Source organism: Myodes glareolus, chromosome 4, assembly GCF_982192425.1.
Source record: "Myodes glareolus chromosome 4, mMyoGla1.1, whole genome shotgun sequence".
Taxonomy (NCBI): Eukaryota; Metazoa; Chordata; class Mammalia; order Rodentia; family Cricetidae; genus Myodes; species Myodes glareolus.
The window spans coordinates 95,376,898-95,394,252 of record NC_142029.1 but is presented as its reverse complement, the minus strand read 5'-3'; the positions used below and the strand labels follow the sequence as shown (position 1 = coordinate 95,394,252).

The 17,355-nt window shown below is 42.5% G+C and overlaps 1 long non-coding RNA gene across 1 annotated transcript; it reads right to left on the bottom strand.

Moving 5' to 3' along the window:
- Positions 1-15,857: 15,857 nt before the first annotated feature.
- LOC148122396 (uncharacterized) lies at positions 15,858-16,972 on the bottom strand. The gene is made up of 2 exons (XR_015737632.1): positions 16,855-16,972; positions 15,858-16,270 (listed from the first exon to the last, which is right to left on the bottom strand). It is a non-coding gene; the product is annotated as an uncharacterized LOC148122396 (long non-coding RNA).
- Positions 16,973-17,355: the final 383 nt, after the last annotated feature.

Here is a 17,355-nt window from a genome sequence, read left to right as displayed (position 1 = left end):
CTCCCCAGGACCTGGACTGAATTCATTAATTTATTTGTATTTTCTTTGAGGTCATTGATCATTTTACTAATAAATTTCTAAAAGAGTCTTCAGGCCTTTGGCCATTTCAATGTCTTTGAGTTCAGTTGATGAGAAGCTATGATCTTTCATTTTTTTTAACTTTTTATTTATTCTTTGTGGCTTTTATATCATGCATCTTAATTCCATTCATATCCCTGTCTCTTTGTATACACTCTTTGCCCCTGCAACTCCCCCCCCCAATAAAATAAAATAATAAGATTTAAGAGAAAAGAAAAAGAAAAATCCCATCATGGAAGCTATATTGAGATGCAGTGAGCCACACAGTATACCCTTTAGTCCATACATCTTTACTCACAAGTAAAGAGTCCATTGCAGAAAGTCATCGGTTTGGTTCGAGGCCTCTGGTTTCTGCTACACTATCAATACGGGTCCCTCACTGGGACTCCTCTTGGATATCCTGTTGTTGCCCTGTGTCATGGCAGTCCTGCAGCGCTGGGTCTGAAGGATAAGCCCCTTCATGTGCTCCAGCAGATCATAGATGGGGTGGATGTTGGGGTGGGTCAACTCATAACCCTGGTTCTGGGACCGGATGGCTGCAGGGTTAATCAGCCCACCAGCCCCCACCACCAGGGTGAGCACTGCCTTAGCAAGTTCACCCTAGGCAGCAAGGAGCAGGGGGCAGGGCCGGTTCTCCTGCTTTCACACCCTCAAGGTCAACTCACTCAAACCTGTATCACCAGGGCCAGTTCTACTGCATTGCCCAAGCAAGGTTCAGGGACTACTCTCTTTGGTGCTGCAGCTGGTGAGGTCAGGACCACTTCTTCCTATAGTTACAGCTAGAGAGGGGAGGGACCAACGCTGTGCAGCCTTATCCTCTCAGCCTTCAGTGGTAACAGGGGCCACGAACATCAAAACAGACCACGGCTATAGCAGAGTCACAGATGCCTTAGCGGCAGCCCAGGCTAACACCATGGCCCCAGGTGGCAAGCAAGTCACCCACCTCAGCAGGCTCCCCACTGCCTTTACCTCTTCAGGTCTGCCTCTCTGTGCAGGATATGAACCATTCTGTCTCTCTCTCTCTCTTTCCCATACCCCACCAAATATATGCTCACCACAATCGTGCCCAACAGTCAGTGTTTTCTATTCAAGGCCCAGGGCAGGTCATCCAGGGAGACATGTGGGCCTCTTTTTCTTGCTCAATCTTAATGGCACTGGACAGGGTTGTTTTCGGGGGTTTCCTGTTCTGCCCAGTTCCTGCAGTCATTAAGTCCCAAAGAAATCACACAGAAGTCTACTGGAGTGGGAGAATTGTCTGTATTCTGTCAATCATGTTTTAAATAAATGCTGATTGGCCAGGTAGGAAGTATAGGTGGGTCAATCAGACAGGAAGTAGAGGCGGGACGATGAGAACAGGAGTATTCTGGGAAGAAGGAAGTTCTTCCCGCAGTCCTGCCCAGATCACCGAGAAGCAAGATGTAACCTGCCCTGCTGAGAAAGGTACTGAGCCATGTGGCTATCATAGATGAGAAAAATGGGTTAATATAAGCTACAAGAGCTAATAAGCAGCATGAGCTAATGGGCCAATCAGTTTTATAACTTATGGAGATCTCTGTGTGATTTTCTTTGGGATTTGCCAGCTGTGGGGTACCGGGTGGAACAGAAACCCCAACAAGCAGGCCCCCTCATGTTACAGTCTACATTAACTATAAACTGACTGGCCCATTTGTCCAGGCTTCTTATTAACTCTTAGAACTTATATTAGCCCATTATTCTTGTCTATGTTAGCCACATGGTACCTTTTTCAGTGAAGCAGTCATATCTTGTTTCTTCTGTGACTGGGGAAGGACTGCAAAGAAATGGGCTTCCTCCTTCCCAGAATTCTCCTCTTCTCCTCTACCCACCTCTATTTCCTATCTGGTTGTCCTGCCTATACTTCCTGCCTGCCTGACTACTGGCCAATCAGCATTGATTTAAAATATAATTGACAGAATATAGGGTCCCATACCACTTCACCCTTTTTTTTTAACACCCATAGTCCTTTTTTTGGGAATGTGGACGTTGTTTTCCAGACTACTTCCTACGGGTTGGGGGTGCTGATAATCTTATGTGGACCTAAAGAAAATTTAGAGTTATGATCAAGTCTTGACTGGAGTATCCTGTGAGGCTTGATCATCTCAGGCAACATCTTGAATCTGTTCTGGATATAGAACTCAGACATCTGGGCCATTTGTTCCTACTGGAGATTTCTCAGGTGATCTTCCTTAATCGAACCTGATTTTTCTTAACTCAGAATGAATCCACAGTCTTTCATTTTGGAAACAAAAGCAAATCCTCTTCTCCAAAGTAGCATATCTTTTGATTTCAATTTTGAAGTCAAGGTATTTTCAAAATACCTATCTTGTGTGGGGGGTCAATTATATTTTAAGTAAACACTGATTGGCCAGTAGAGTATAGGCAAGACAACCAGACAGGAAGTAGAGGTGGGTCAAGGAGAAGAGGAGAATTCTGGGAAGGAGGAAGCCCATTTCTCTGCAGTCCCCGGCCCAGACACAGAAGAAGCAAGATGTGACTGCCTCACTGAAAAAGGTACTGAGCCATGTGACTAACATATACTAGAATAATGGGCTAATATAAGTTCTAAGAATTAATAAGAAGCCTGAGCTAATGGGCCAATCAGTTTATAGTTGATGTAGACCTCTGTGTGATTTTCTTTAGGACTTAACAACTATGGGAACCAGGCAGGACAGAAACCCCGACAACACGGAGTCACATTTTTTGTTTGTATGTTTGTTTGTTTGTTTTTTGTCCTCACCACCTGGAACAAGTTTTGATCTTCTGAAGTAGTCGTGTCATCTTGTTTTCTCATACTTCTTATGATTCTATGATATATTTTGCATATCTATTGGTTTGTTTATCTCTTCTAATTTATTTGTGGTTCTTCCTATTGAGCTTACTCTTCTTTTATTGGCTTCTTTTAAATAGGTTTTCATGCAATATGTTTTGATCATATTCTTTCCCTTCCTCCAATTCCTCCAAGATCCTCTCTACTTTCCTATCTGCCCAACTTCATGCTGTTTGTCTGTCTCCAATAAATCCACAAAATCAAAAAGAGTATAGGGAGGAGGAGGAGGAAAATAACAGCCTCCCCCGCAGAATCATCATAAAGTAAAGAGAAAGCATTGGATCTTATGCGAACCAACTGCTTCTCAGCTGAGCCTTCTGCCATTTGCCCTTTGGGGCTACCAGGCACAACTGCTTCCCAGGGCTGTCTCTTGCCCCAGGGATGTGGCAGGTTAAATTTAGGGTCTCTGTCACATGTTTGTTGAACATCCCTAGTTTCTCAGAGTATCTCTACTTCAAATAATAGGTTGTCTCTCAAGATGGTGTTCTGTCCCTTCCCTCTAAACCATAAAGAGAGACACAATTGGAGTCCTGTTCACTGCTGATCCCTTCACTATACCAATTCTTATCTCACAAAAATCCACAACTGGTTTCCAGGGTTACTGGGGTTGTGGGCATCTCCTGTAGGGTAAGACTCCCAGTGTCTTCCCCCAGGACCACCAGGCTGATTTTGGGGAGAGTCTTCTGCCCCGTCTCCTGTTTTAAGGAAGCCATGACTTCTATGAGTGGTTTGTCTTTTTCTTTTTAGTTTTCACTTATCCTTTTACTGTCTTTCTGAATTTTTAACACTCTTCTCCTCTTCTGCTTTTTGGAGTAGAGTCTACATTTTCTTATGATTCTTTTCATTTACTGGATCACATGGAGGCAGCTTCCCAACTGGCATTTCACTCTTGCATCCATTTTTATGTTTCTTTTTTCTTTATCTGTATCCTAGAATACTGAAGAAGGTGTCTCGACAATTGAACTGAATAGTTGGCAGTCATCTCCACTCCAGTGGCTCCTCTCTGCCTTGCTACCAGCTTTTATCCTGAACTGTATCCACCTAGCCTTTTGATACTTTTTCTACTTCTCCATTCCCTTGGATCTGAAGCGTTTAGAAACTCAGAGACAATCCTTCCTGGAGGCTCCAAAGATCAGCAGCACCCATAGATATGAAACTTTCTGCTCTTGGAAATGGGCCAGCGTGGAGTCACTGAGACACCCCAGCTGTTTTCTTGGGCTCTTTCTATCTCTAGAAACATCTGCTTCTTAAAAATAAGTGTTGAGTTTCACAACCATCTGTTTGTGTCAGCACTCTAAAACTTGAGCAAACTCTAGTGCCTGCACACATGGCATGGCCTTGCATCTCTCTACGGGGTGGCGGGGGCAGAGAGGAACGGTCAAGCAGTTATCATCCATTATCATTCATTTACAGCAGTTCTGAAACTAAGAAAGTGTCTGAGACCTCTGTTGCTCTTGACATTCCCCTAAAGAGACCTTTATGAATGAAGTTTCAAATAAAGTATCCTAACTAATACTGGATCGGCCAAATAATAGTTAGGATGGTGTGGTATCATTTCTTCTACATGCTCACATACATAGCCAAAAATATCAAAGTACTTCATGTCAACAGCCTCCTTTGGGCTAATATTTCTAGTGTAAAGTGGCACAGAGTGTTTAGAGTATTTAGCTGGGTGATTCACCTTTCTCTCCCTTCTGAAAGATTTAATCAAATAATGCAAGGTTTATACCATAGCCCAGTCATTACACACCCAGGCTCTGAAGCCATCCAGTCTGAGTTTGGACCATGAGTGGTCTTGACTAAGTTACCTAGTTTTTGTGTCTTCTTTTCATCTTGATATATGGGTTAAATTTACATAAACAAAATTTCTGTGCCATGTCCTTGTTAGTGCATACTAATATAATGTATAAAACTAAGGCAGCCACCTGTTACCAATATAAAGCTTATATTTATTAATTGATTTCTGAGCCAGAAGGAAGAAGACACAGAGGCTAAGTGGTGTCCCAAACATCATAATGTGACTTTACAGACACCAAACCATTTAAAAAAACTTCAATTTGGGCCCCCAAATGCAGCTCATGAGAACAGGCACAGTGATTATTTACCACTGGGATATTTCTTTCCAGATAGCTCTGAGCAGCATATGCCAAGGTAAGCTGTAGCAAGGGTCTTTCCATTTGAATGCTCTTATTAAGCATGCTAAGAACGAGAGTCACAAAGAATATTTGAGAAAACGCTCTGTAAGCTAAAAGCTCAAATGTAAAGAAGAGTAATGTTGGTCAATCCTGGAGGATAAATGACTTCCTAAGAGAACAATGCAGGATGTTGTGTAGGAAATGGTGCTGGTCAGTGATTTGTGACACACAATAGCTCTCCTGAGCATCCAGCTTCTGTTCACAATATAGAAAGCTCCAGAGCTCACATCTTACACTCTACTAGCCAGAAAAACCCTGGAAAATCAACACAACTCTTCTGGGCACATCTGGAAGGTAAGACAACAAAGTAGACCGAGTTCCCAGGGACCCTCCGCAGTTGTCACAGTTGTCACTGCAGCAGAAAGGAAGAGACTTCCCCAGCGCCACATTTGGGCTACTGTAACAATTTAGAAATCGCATTCAAAGCGATAAAAATCCCAAAACAATTCTTCACAGATAGGAAAAGCACAATACCGAAAAAAGCCTCAAATGGAAACAAAAAACCAAAAGCAATCCTAAATAATAATAATAAAAAACTGTGAAAGATATCAACATTTCCTAAATCAAATTGTACTCAGAGCTATAGGAATAAGAATATCATACACTACACAAAACCAGACACCTTGATCAATGGAATAGAGTTAAAGATCCATACATAAGTCTATATACCTGTGGGCACTTGATTTTTGATAAATAAGTCAAAAGTACACACTAGAAAAAAGATAGCATATTTAGCAAATGATCAAACTGAAAGTTGGCATACAGAAGAATGCAAATAAATCCACACTTATCACCCAGCATAAAACTCAACTCCAAATAGATCACAGTCCTCAACATGAAACCAGACACACTGAACCTGACGACGGAAGGGAAAGTGCTGAGTAGCTTTGAATGCACCGACCCAGGAAAGGGCTTTCTGAGCAGACACAGCACAGGCACGAAGATCAACAACTAATAAATGGGACCTCATGAAACTGAAAAGCTCTGGATAGCAAAGGACACCATCATTCTGACAAAGTGGCAGCCTAGTGAATGAGGAAATTGTGTTTAGTTTGTTTGTTTGTTTGTTTACCAACTCCACATCTGCTGAAGGGATAATATTCAAAATCTATGAAGAATTCCAAAAACTAGGTATCAAGAAAATATTCTGTTCCAGGGGATACAATATCATCTTCTGGTTTCCCAGTTCACCAAGTACACATGAAATATACTAATATACATGCAAAAAAAACCCCATCCATATTCAAGAAATAAAATAAATCTTAATGTGTAAAAAGAAAATAAATAACCCGGTTCAAAGTGGGGTACAGACCTAAAGGCAGAATTCTCTAAATGGCTGAGAAATAAAAAATATTCAGCATTCTTAGCCATCAGGAAAATGTAATTAAAATACTTTGAGATTTCATCTTACAACTGTCAGAATGGTTAAGTGTTGAGGACCAGACTCAACAAAAATACTTCTTACCAGGGTAGGGTGAATTGAAGAAATATAAGTAAAGAATATGAAGACAGAGTAAAAAGGCAGAAAACATAGAAAGTATCAAGAGGGCATTCCAGTGTCTGAAATCCTGAAATTCACCTGTGTTTGTTATTCAGCATAAGGGGGGCGGGTGTGAAGGTAACAAAAGACTTTATTAACATGATACAAAAGGACAACTCACACAGTCAATGGTTTTATCACTCTGAGACATCAAATCATTAGCATTCTGTCATCTAGGTAGCTAAGGTGTTCTAAGTCACTTAGGCTGAAGACCACCTTTTCCTAGACAATTGAGGGAGCAGAAATACATTTGCACATCCTGACCACCCCTCAGGATGGCTCTGAGCTAACTTAATTTTAAAAAAGAGCCAGACAACTATCTCCTGAGGTGTATAGTTCTGCCTGTCAGTCTCCAAACTCTCTGTCAGACAAGGTGGAAATGGGCCTGCATTTTCAGCCTCCACAGTTAAGATCAATAACACACCCACATTCAGAAGGCCTACCTCAGCCCTATGCAGGTTCCATAGCTGTCAGTCCAGCGTCAGTGAACTCCCACTAGCTCAGGTCAGCTGTTTTAGTGGGTTTCCCCAACATAGCCTTGACCCCCTATGCTCATATTTTCGCTCCTCCGTGTCTTCTACTGAACTCTGGGAGCTTGGCCCAGTGCTTAGCTATAGATCTCTGCATCTACTTCCATCAGTTACTGGATGAAGGTTCTATTATAACAATTAAGGTAGTCATCAATCTGATTACAGAGAAAGGTTAGTTCAGGCACCTTCTTCACCACCGCTTAGAGTCTTAGCTGGGGTCATCCTTGTGGATTCTTGATCTCCCTCTCTGTCCTTCCTCCAATTTGACCATCCTGTTTTCCCATGATCTCCTTCTCTCTCCCCTTTCACTCTCACCCCTGCCATGTTCCCAATTTACTCAGGAATTTTCTATGTCCCCTTCCCAGGGGGATCCATGTATGTCTCTCTTAGGCTTCTCCTTGTTACCTAGCTTCTCTGGGACTGTGGACTGTAGGTTGGTTATCCTCTGCTTTATGTCTAATATCTACTTATACGTGAGTACATGCCGTGTTTTTCTTTCTGGGTCTGGGTTACCTCACTCAGGGTGGGTTTTTCTAGTTCTATCCATTTGTCTGCAAATTTGTGAGGCTTGGGAAGTTTGTGGAACACTGGCAGTGGGATCAAGATTTATCCCTAGTGCATGAACTGGTTATTTGGAGCCATTCCCTATGGAGGAATACCTTGCTCAGCTTAGATACAGGGGGCAGGGCCTTGGTCCTGTCTCAATGTGATGTGCCAGACTTTGTTGACTCCTCATGAGAGACCTTACTGTCTCTGAGGAGTTGATGGGGGGAATGTGGGGAGTGGGAAGAGAGGAGGGAGGGGAAACTGGGATTAGTATGAAAAAGAAAAAAAGAGCAATGGATTTGAAAGAACAATCCAATACATAAAAATTGCCATAACAAAACAAAACAAAAGATCAATAACACAAATGACGGCTCATGCTGGTGAGGATGTGGAGCAAGGGAAGCACTCATCCACTGCTGGTTAGAGAGCAAAGTTGTACAGCCACTATGGTAATCAATGTGGTCGTTCTTCAGGAAGAATTGCTCTACCTCAAGATCCAGTTATACCACTCTTGGGCATTTACCTAAAGAACCTACCCACAAGTGTCCTTGTGGTAGGACCATGTTCATTGTTGCTCTATTCATAATAGCCATAATTAGAAACAATCTCGATGCCCCTCAACAAATGAAAATATAAATAAAATGTGGTAATTTACACAATGGAGTAATTCTCAGCTGTTTTTTAAAAAAATAAAATCATGAAATTTACAGGTAAATGAATAGAACTAGAAAAAGATCCTCCTGAGTGAGGTAACCCAGACCCAGAAAAGCAAATGTTGCGTGTATCCACTTGTATGATGTGGATAGTAGCCATGTATTCACTTCTATGTGGATATCAGCTGTCAAGTCAACTCTGCTGTACTGAATGATCCGTGTCTCGCTCAGTCATCATCAGAGCAATTTCCTTCTGCAGCAGATGAGATCGAATAAGGAGACCCAAAACCAGACAATACACAGATAATAAGAGAACTTGGGCCACTCAGTCCTAAACAGGATGTCTCAGTCAAATCTCCCACCTCGAGGCTCAGGGAACCCTGCAGAAGAGGAGGCAGCTATAGTCTGAGAAACAGGGGGACTGGAGGCCACCAAAGAAGCAAGGCCATCTACGCACAACAGGACCGAACCCGCAGAGAAATAAGGCAGTGTGCATGGGCCTGCACAGGTCTGCCCGGGGAGGGGCCTTAGAGCTGAAAGGAGAAGTGGATGCAAGCCTCCATCCCTAACCCAGAAGTTTCTTCCAGTTGATAACCACTTACAAATGAAAATCTTGTTTTTTCGAAAGGAGTTGCACCAGGGAAACAAGCTATTCTTAAGGGTAGGCTGTATACCCAGCAGTAGATGGCCAACAAAAAACAAACTCAATGGCATTTTTGCCAATTCCTTGTCTTATAATATCATGTAAGGCCTTCTCTCTCTCTCTCTCTCTCTCTCTCTCTCTCTCTCTCTCTCTCTCTCTCTCTTTCTCCTTTCCCTCTCTCTCTTTTATCCTACAGGTCCATATATTACGGCTCCTGGGTTTTGTGTTTTTATGGGATTCCAAAGAAGTACACGAACAAGCAGATCTCTCTAGACATCTGTTTCTTGTGCGTTTTCTTGGGCTCTTTTCCTTTGCTTGTTTGTTTTGTCCTATTACAGTGTGTGTGCTTTGTTTTATTTTATTAGATTTTATTTCATTCCTCACTAGACTTCTTTCTAATAAGAGACAGAAAGGGCATAGATCCAGATGAGAAGGAAAGTGGGGAGGGACTGGAAAGAAAAGAGGGAAGGAAACCATAATCAGAATATAATATATGAAAAAAAATCTATTTTTGATAAAAGAAAAAATAATTTTTTAAAAAAGAGCAATATTACTCAATCACTTTTAAAAAGAATTCTTGAGAGGTCTCATCCCAGGGGATGCCACAAGTGCTTTGCCACGGCCTCCTCTGGGTGCTTACAAGGAAGAGGGACCAGGCAAGAAGGCAAGAAACCTAAGCGCCCCTTTTGCAGTACCCAGGCACCATACTACTGGAGCAGTTTGCTTCGTGTTCTTCTGGGAAGAGGCCAGAAGCCCTCCCCACCCATAAATTCTAGCAAAGAGAAGCTGCCGCAGAGAAAGGAAGAGCAGTAAAGGGGGCAAGTGCCCCCTGCGTCCGTCATGAGCTTGGTATCCAGTAATAAGCAGCAGCATCTGTCAGAGAAGCAGACAGGTCCCCTTCCATCTCCGGCCATAAGCCAAGCTACCTGTCACTGATGGAGCAATGGGAACAAATACCGTATGCCCGGGAAGGTTCTAAACTGGTCACGAGCAGAGGTCAGCTCCCACTGAGAGTGAGAAAGAGGTGGAAAACTCGATATCCCAGATTCCTGTCACCATGTCAGTCCACTGTGACAGAAGAAAAGATAGAAGGAAAGCTCATGTCCAAATCCGGGGTGCATTGGTGACCCAAACAGAGACTAGAGCAGAAGGTCTAAGAACCAGCAGCGCCACCACCCCATGGAGAACACAAGCCTGATAACAGGTGAGGAGCAAGCTGCAGGTGGAAGACAAATGGAAGCAGGAAGGCTTCCAACAGCACCGTTGTGCAGGACCTGCTGAAAGGATCCCAGATTCCATACTAAATCCAAGGGAGCAGCAGCTACTGCTGGAGACTGAAGGCTGCAACACACTTGTCTTAGAGTTTCTATTGCTATGAAGAGACACCATAACCATGGCAATTCTTCAAAAAAAAAAAAATCTGTACTGATTCCCTGGAAATGTCACATTATGCATCCTCATTCCACTCATCTCCCAGTCCCCCCCGCCCATGTCCTCCTTCACCCCTGCAGCACCCCCAAAAGAGAATTAAAAAACAATTAAACTAAACCAAAAGCAAGCAAACAAACCAACAGATAAAACCAAGAACAAACCAAATGAACAAAAAGTCCTCCTCACTTCTCCATCTTTCCTGCCTCTCCACACCTCTTCATTCATCCTGACTGCACTGGGAGCTGTGGTGTGTGACATAATATACCCTTTCTTCCAGTCAGCTTTACTAGTAAGTGTTCACTGCAATGAGTAATTGGTCTGGTTCAAGGCCTCTACTCTCTGGTACACCATCATCACTGGAGTCTCAGTGAGACTCCTCTCGGACATCCCAAGGCCACTCCCAGTCATGGAGATCCTGCAGGTATCATTCTACAGGACCAGTCCCTCCACAAGCTCCAGTAGGTCCCAGATAGGGTAGATGTTATGACAGGCAAACTTCATGCCCAGCTGTGGCCCTGGGTGGTAGATGAGCTCTATCACAACAATTCTTATAAAGGAAAAGATTTCATTGGAACTGGGATTTAGTTTCAGAGGTTTAGTCCATTACTGGAATCATAAGAAACATGGTGCCATACAGACAGACAAGGTTATAGAGAAGGAGCTGAGAGTTCTACATTTTGATCCTCTGACAACAGGAAGTGAACCATCCTACACTGGGTGTAGCTTGAACATATATGAGACTTCAAAGCCCACCTTCATGGTGACACACTTCCTCCAACAAGGCCACACCTTCTAATAGTGCCCCCTCCCCATAGGCCAAGCATTCAAATGTGAATCTGTGGGGGGTCATACCTATTCAAACCAGTACAATATTGATAGCAAATATAGCAGCAATAAAATGCAAAACACAGTTTAGTGTTTTACAGTGGCATGCTGGGTAGCACTCTGAATCCAGTGATCTGAACTTAAATCTCAGTGGAACTTGCTTCTCTCCATTTGGGCTGGAGAGATAGCTCAGCCGTTGGCTGAGATGGCGCATCTCACAAACAACAAAACTAAATAAACAAACAAAACAGCTTAGCTCATCTTTTGGCTCAAGTGACTACCTTTCAACACGGGAACCTGGAAGAAGTCGGACCCACAATCTATTTACCTCAGTCTCTCCTGTTCTTCTGATATAATATCCATTATTTGATTTAAAAAAAAACAATGAAATGCACAAACCAAAAGAAAACAATTATCATCACAAGATAAAAAAGCCACTTGGTCTGGATCCACAGATAACCCAAATATTAGACTGCGGTTTTAATAAAAATGGTTAATTGTTGACAGTTCTCAGAAAAAGTGGGTAATGTGTATGAACAGATAGAGAATTTTTGCAGAGAAACATAAAGCATCCATAGTCAGTTCAAAATGCTAGAAATGAAAACCACCAAATCAGGAAAGGGAGCTGGTGAAACAGCTCAGGAAAAGTGGTTGTGGCACCAAGTGAATACTCAGTAGAATGAAGACGAGAAAGTTTCAGGTATTGGTGTTAAAGCAGAAGTTCCCAAGGCCAATTATGTCATGCAAGGTTTATTTGAACAAAAATAAATGAAATGAAATCACATAAGAATCAAGTAGCTTCCAGAGCAGAAAATGTTCTGAGAATTCCACCAAGTGTTACCTGATGAAATGCATAGGAAGACAGGTGAGGCATGGAGAGAGACATTGATTACAGTTTGGTGGGCTAATTGGCCACAGGGAATTCTGAAATCACCTTCTTCAGTCATTGTCAATCTCTGTATTGGTTCGGTCCCTAGAGCTCCATATAGACCCCCCAGTCCAAATCCATGTATTTTACTTTATACACATACCCTTTTACCTAATCTCTAAGTATGAATTTAACCTAAACTTAGGGTATTAGCATCACTCTAGGTCACCATTGTCCTGGGTTACGATTCTGACCACCACCCACTGATTCGTGTCTTAACAATCATAAATTTCATTAAGTTTCTATCTTCCTAGCCAAAGGCAGCTTATTTAGCACTGAGCAGATGCCTGTATGTAGATATTTAAAACCCCAAGAGGGTATAACACACCAGACTATTAGGACTATTAAGAAGGCAATACAAAGACCTTTTCAAAATAATCCTTGGCCAGGTCCTCCCTGAACTTTAGCCAGGTCCCCCATACTTAAACCAAATGAAACCAGGTGATCAAAGATTGAGCAAAACAATTAATTTATCCATTTAAATCCAAAACCTATATATTAGTTTTCTTATACTTTACTCTGTGCATTATTATTAATTATTAGCAACCGCACAAGCATCTCCCTGATCGGCCAGTACATAATCTAGTTCTCCACACAGGGAGCTCAGAACAGGGAGTGAAAACAAGTATTTAAAAGGGTCCAGGAACCTGCCTACAGCATTATTCCACAAAGGAGGCAGGCACAAGCAAAGGAGAAGTGAAAGAAACAATCTCACGGTGTTGGAGAATCTTACTGATGAGAAAAACTGCACACCTAGGATATCGTCTATTTTGAACAAAATGTTTCCCTAGCCAGCTTTGCTTTCAAGCTTCCAGAAGGTGTGCAGCTGTAGGAACCCAGCGGGAGTCCCTAAGTTGTTTATATATGGACCCCAGGTCCAAGGCCCTGGGGCTTCACTGCAGGATGGGGTTACAAAGAACTCACTCAGTGTTAGCCCATACAATAGCAGCATCGAGTTGCCTCTGATCTCATTCCCAGAAGGCTGGTCTTGTAGAAGGTTACACAAGGTCTGGTTGTCACCACTTGATAGGCCATAAAGTGCTTCCTTTGCCAGGTGAATACATGTCTTGGCCCAGGCCATCAAATCCCTGTAGTATTTGGTCATCTTGGAGTTTGGAGGACCGGGGCCTATGTAAAGTTCTATTACAAAGGGCAGGAGCTCTCTAGTGATTCTTTTATCCACGGAAATGAGCGACAGCGCCTTTGGTTAAGGCAATCCAGTTTTGCCAGCGCTAACTGACTCTTACTACACACGAGAACCAGAGTGACAGGAGCAATAGCAGCACTGTGCAGCCGAATACCCGGTGTCATCGTTCCTCTAGTGAACCGGTTTCACTGTTGCTGGATGTCTCTCTAGGGGCCTCTTACAAGGAAAACACATTTTCCAGGAACCTTCTAACTACTGTTACAACACTGACGTTCCTGCTTTGGAAGCTTCTAGACAACCAGGGAGCAGCCTAGTATGCAGGGGCAATCCTAGCTCACTGAGGACAGCAACTGAATGAAATCCCCTGCAAATATTTGAACAATCCATCAGGGAAAAAGAACGTCTCACTTTAACTTCTGATCACCTCCCTGGAATTTTGAGCTTGAGAGATCAAATATTGGCCATAACTACCTGAGGAATTTGAAGGCAATCACCACATTAGTGTTTCCCAAAGTTTGAGGCATTTTGTCTATTAATTAAACTGTCAATAATGGAAGACAAAAAGTGTCAGGAGAGACAGCAGGTGGCTGTCCCAGCTTAACACCGAGTGTATAGGTGTATCATGCTCTCCTAACACAGGGCAGCAGAGACAACCGAATTTGGGTGTTTTTTTAAGGGATTCATTTAAAGTGCATATCTCAGAAAGGCGATTGTAAAAGCCACACAACCACAGGAAAAGATGCTTTTTAATAGACAGAATTCAGTTTTCTGAAATAATCAAAAGATTAATTTTTTTTCATAAAGTCGGCATGGTGGCACATACCCGTAATCCCTGCGTTCAAGAGACTGAAGCAGGAGGATTGTGAGTTCAGGCCAACCTGGGCTACAAAGCAAAATGGTGTCTCAACAACCAAGAGCAGAGTGTTTACCCAGAATATGTCAATTCCTGCCACTAGGAAGAAATAAAGCCCCATAACCTATTTAAGAGGTCACCAATTCTCCAACAAAGCCAAACTCTAAATTTATAGTTATAATTTATAGTTTTGCTTACCAAAAAATATCTTACACTCTTCATATAAGGAGTTGCTTCTGTTTTGAATTGTGACATATTACTTAGCTATCTGAAGCACCTAAAAATCTTAACTTTTTGTAATAATCTACCAAAAAGCAACTTTTACCTGTTTTATATCATCATTTGATAGATGTGTACAATTTCATACTTTTAGAGGCCTACATTCTTTAATACGACCTTTTCAAGTCTCCTAATGGACCTTGAGCCACATAAAAGCAGGAAAGCCCACTAGAAATATATCATCAAATATTAAACAGTGAGAGCAGAATTATGCTTAATTCTGAGTGAATAGCAAAGATAAAATAGCTGCTACAAGGAGTTCAGTCAGCCATTGGTCCTGCAGAGAGTGGCCCAATGAGAGCAGACAGTCCTTTCCTTCATGGCACTTAGTCCTGTTCCCAACGTCCTTTGTTCCCCTCCTTGGCCTGTGTGTTCAAGTGATCTGCATCATATCGTCATTTATTATATCTGCATTGTTTTAGCTGTGGTCTTCCATAAAAGAAGAAACACCATTTACTCTGGTTGCCATCATATCTGTAGCCTAGTAAGATGTATTATGCAGATGGTCTGACGTCCACTCCACAAATCTACTGTTTCTTCCTCAGCTAACCTTTCATTTCCTTGCTTGGTGGTTTTTTCCAGTTACTCAAGACCTGCTGATTTTCTCTGTTAAAGCAGTGAACAATTGTTTTCTCTCAGAACAACTTCTAGTAACTTGCCCTTATCAACAGACAGAATCCAGAAAGTTACCGTTACTCAGAACCACATGAATCCTGTCTTCAGGCTGTACTACTCCATACACAGTCATTCAGCTTGGTTAATGGACAAAATAACAAACTTTTAAAATAAAGATCTACAATTTAATCGAACAGAACTCCAAACTTCATATTATTAGAAGAGATTCATGAAACTATGGCAGGCTCGTTACAAAGTTCCATCTTTGTCTCACTTAATGTACTCATTCTTAACCATTAGCCTTGAATAGCTCACTAAACCAAGTTAGCCATGGGAAGGGTTCAGAACATACCACACCAACGCACCCTGACTCAGTACACTGGTTAGTTAAAATCAAGTGCCCTTGAAAAGAGCAAAATACAAAGCCTCTGTGTTCCCTTCCATTTCTATAGATCCTTCTAGGGGACTTAGCTGCTGTCAATCCTTTGAAGGCTAGCATAGCACAGGCAATGAGAGGTCACCACAACTCAGCAACTAGAGCCCTAGGCCAGACACCCACTATTCAGGGCTCCAACATACCCGGTCTGGCCACTTGCCCCAAAGAAAGCAAACAGAAGTAATAACAGGAACAATTTTTTAATATATATATATATATAATATATGTATATATATAATATATATATCTAATATATGTATATATAATATATATCTACATATATATATATATATATATATATATATATATATATATATATATAAAAATGGGCTTTTGGAGAAGTTGGATCTTTTCAGTCCATCTTCAGGGTATTGCCATGTGTTTTAGAACAACAGGGCAAGGGACGAGAGATATAATAACTAAGCAGGTTGGGTCAAAGTGTGGTCTGGTTTATTTTCTCAGTCCTGGTTCTGCAAAGTGGCTGTACCAGTCGGTGTCAGTTGAGAACACAATGCATTCTCATGATTGGGCTGTCTGCAGGCTCTGCTATCCATGGTGGCTCCAGAGCTAGTGCAATTACTGGAGACCTTGAGGAACTCTTTGTGGGTCTGGAGAACGTCGTGGCAGAAGCTGACAGTGGAGGTCCTGTTGCTCTTATCTGCGTTCAGTCAGCCTTGACGGGGAGTGCGGTAAGTGCTGCACCACTCGAATGTAAACAGACACCTCCTGAGGGATTAGCACATACACATGGAGGTAGATGTTAGGATCAGGCTGTGCCCTGTTCTAAGTGACAACGTAATATATAAAGCAGTGGTTGTACAGACTGTGCCTTGCCCAGAGAGACTCCATTTTTACAAAGGCACTTTTGACTCTATTGTGAATACAGAGGATAACTGTGCACCCAAATGGATACACAAATGGGACCATCTGCACAGCACTGCTCACGCAGCATCGACGGAGGAATAAATTATTCCTGGGAGTAGAAAAATGCTACCCTACAAATGTATTGGGGTTACTTAAAACTGCAAGGGCGTAGGCACATACTAAAATTATATCAGAACCAGCCCAAGACGTTATAAGGTATACCAGAAAAAGATAAAAGGATATAACACCCTTGCCTGGGTCTCCTACCGAGATGGACACTTAGCACTGCAAAGGTTCTGGGCCCCACTGACCTGCTGTCTGACCACTTGGTATGTACATCAAGTACACCAACAGGCAGAGAACTCCCCACTTTCCAAGATACCCTAGCTGCCCCTTAGTTTTGGGCTTTGCTCAGACTCAGCTATTGATTTGGCTTACTTAATTACCTTCTGCCCATCTTCTTATTCACCTGTCTGGACAATCCATTAGTCTTTCCAATTCTTTTTCAAGAATCCAGGCTTGGTTGCATATCACCATAGAACCTTCATCTGGTGATGGGTGGAAACAGAGAACAGAGACCCACATTGGAGCACTGGACTGAGCTCCCAAGGCCCAGATGAGGAGCAGAATGAGGGAGAACATAAGCAAGAAAATCAAGACCGCGAGGGGTGGGGGTGCGTCCACCCACGGAGACGGTGGGACTGATCTAATGGGAGCTCATCAAGGCCAGCTGGACTGGGACTGAATGAGCATGTGATCAAACCGGACTCTCTGAATGTGGCTGACAATGAGGGCAGAATGAGAAGCCAGTGATAATGACACCAGGTCTTGATTCTACTGCATGTACTGGCTTTTGGGGAGCCTAGTCTGTTTGGATGCACACCTTTTTAGACCTGGATGGAGGGGGGAGAGCCTTGGACTTCCCACAGGGCAGGGCACCCTCACTT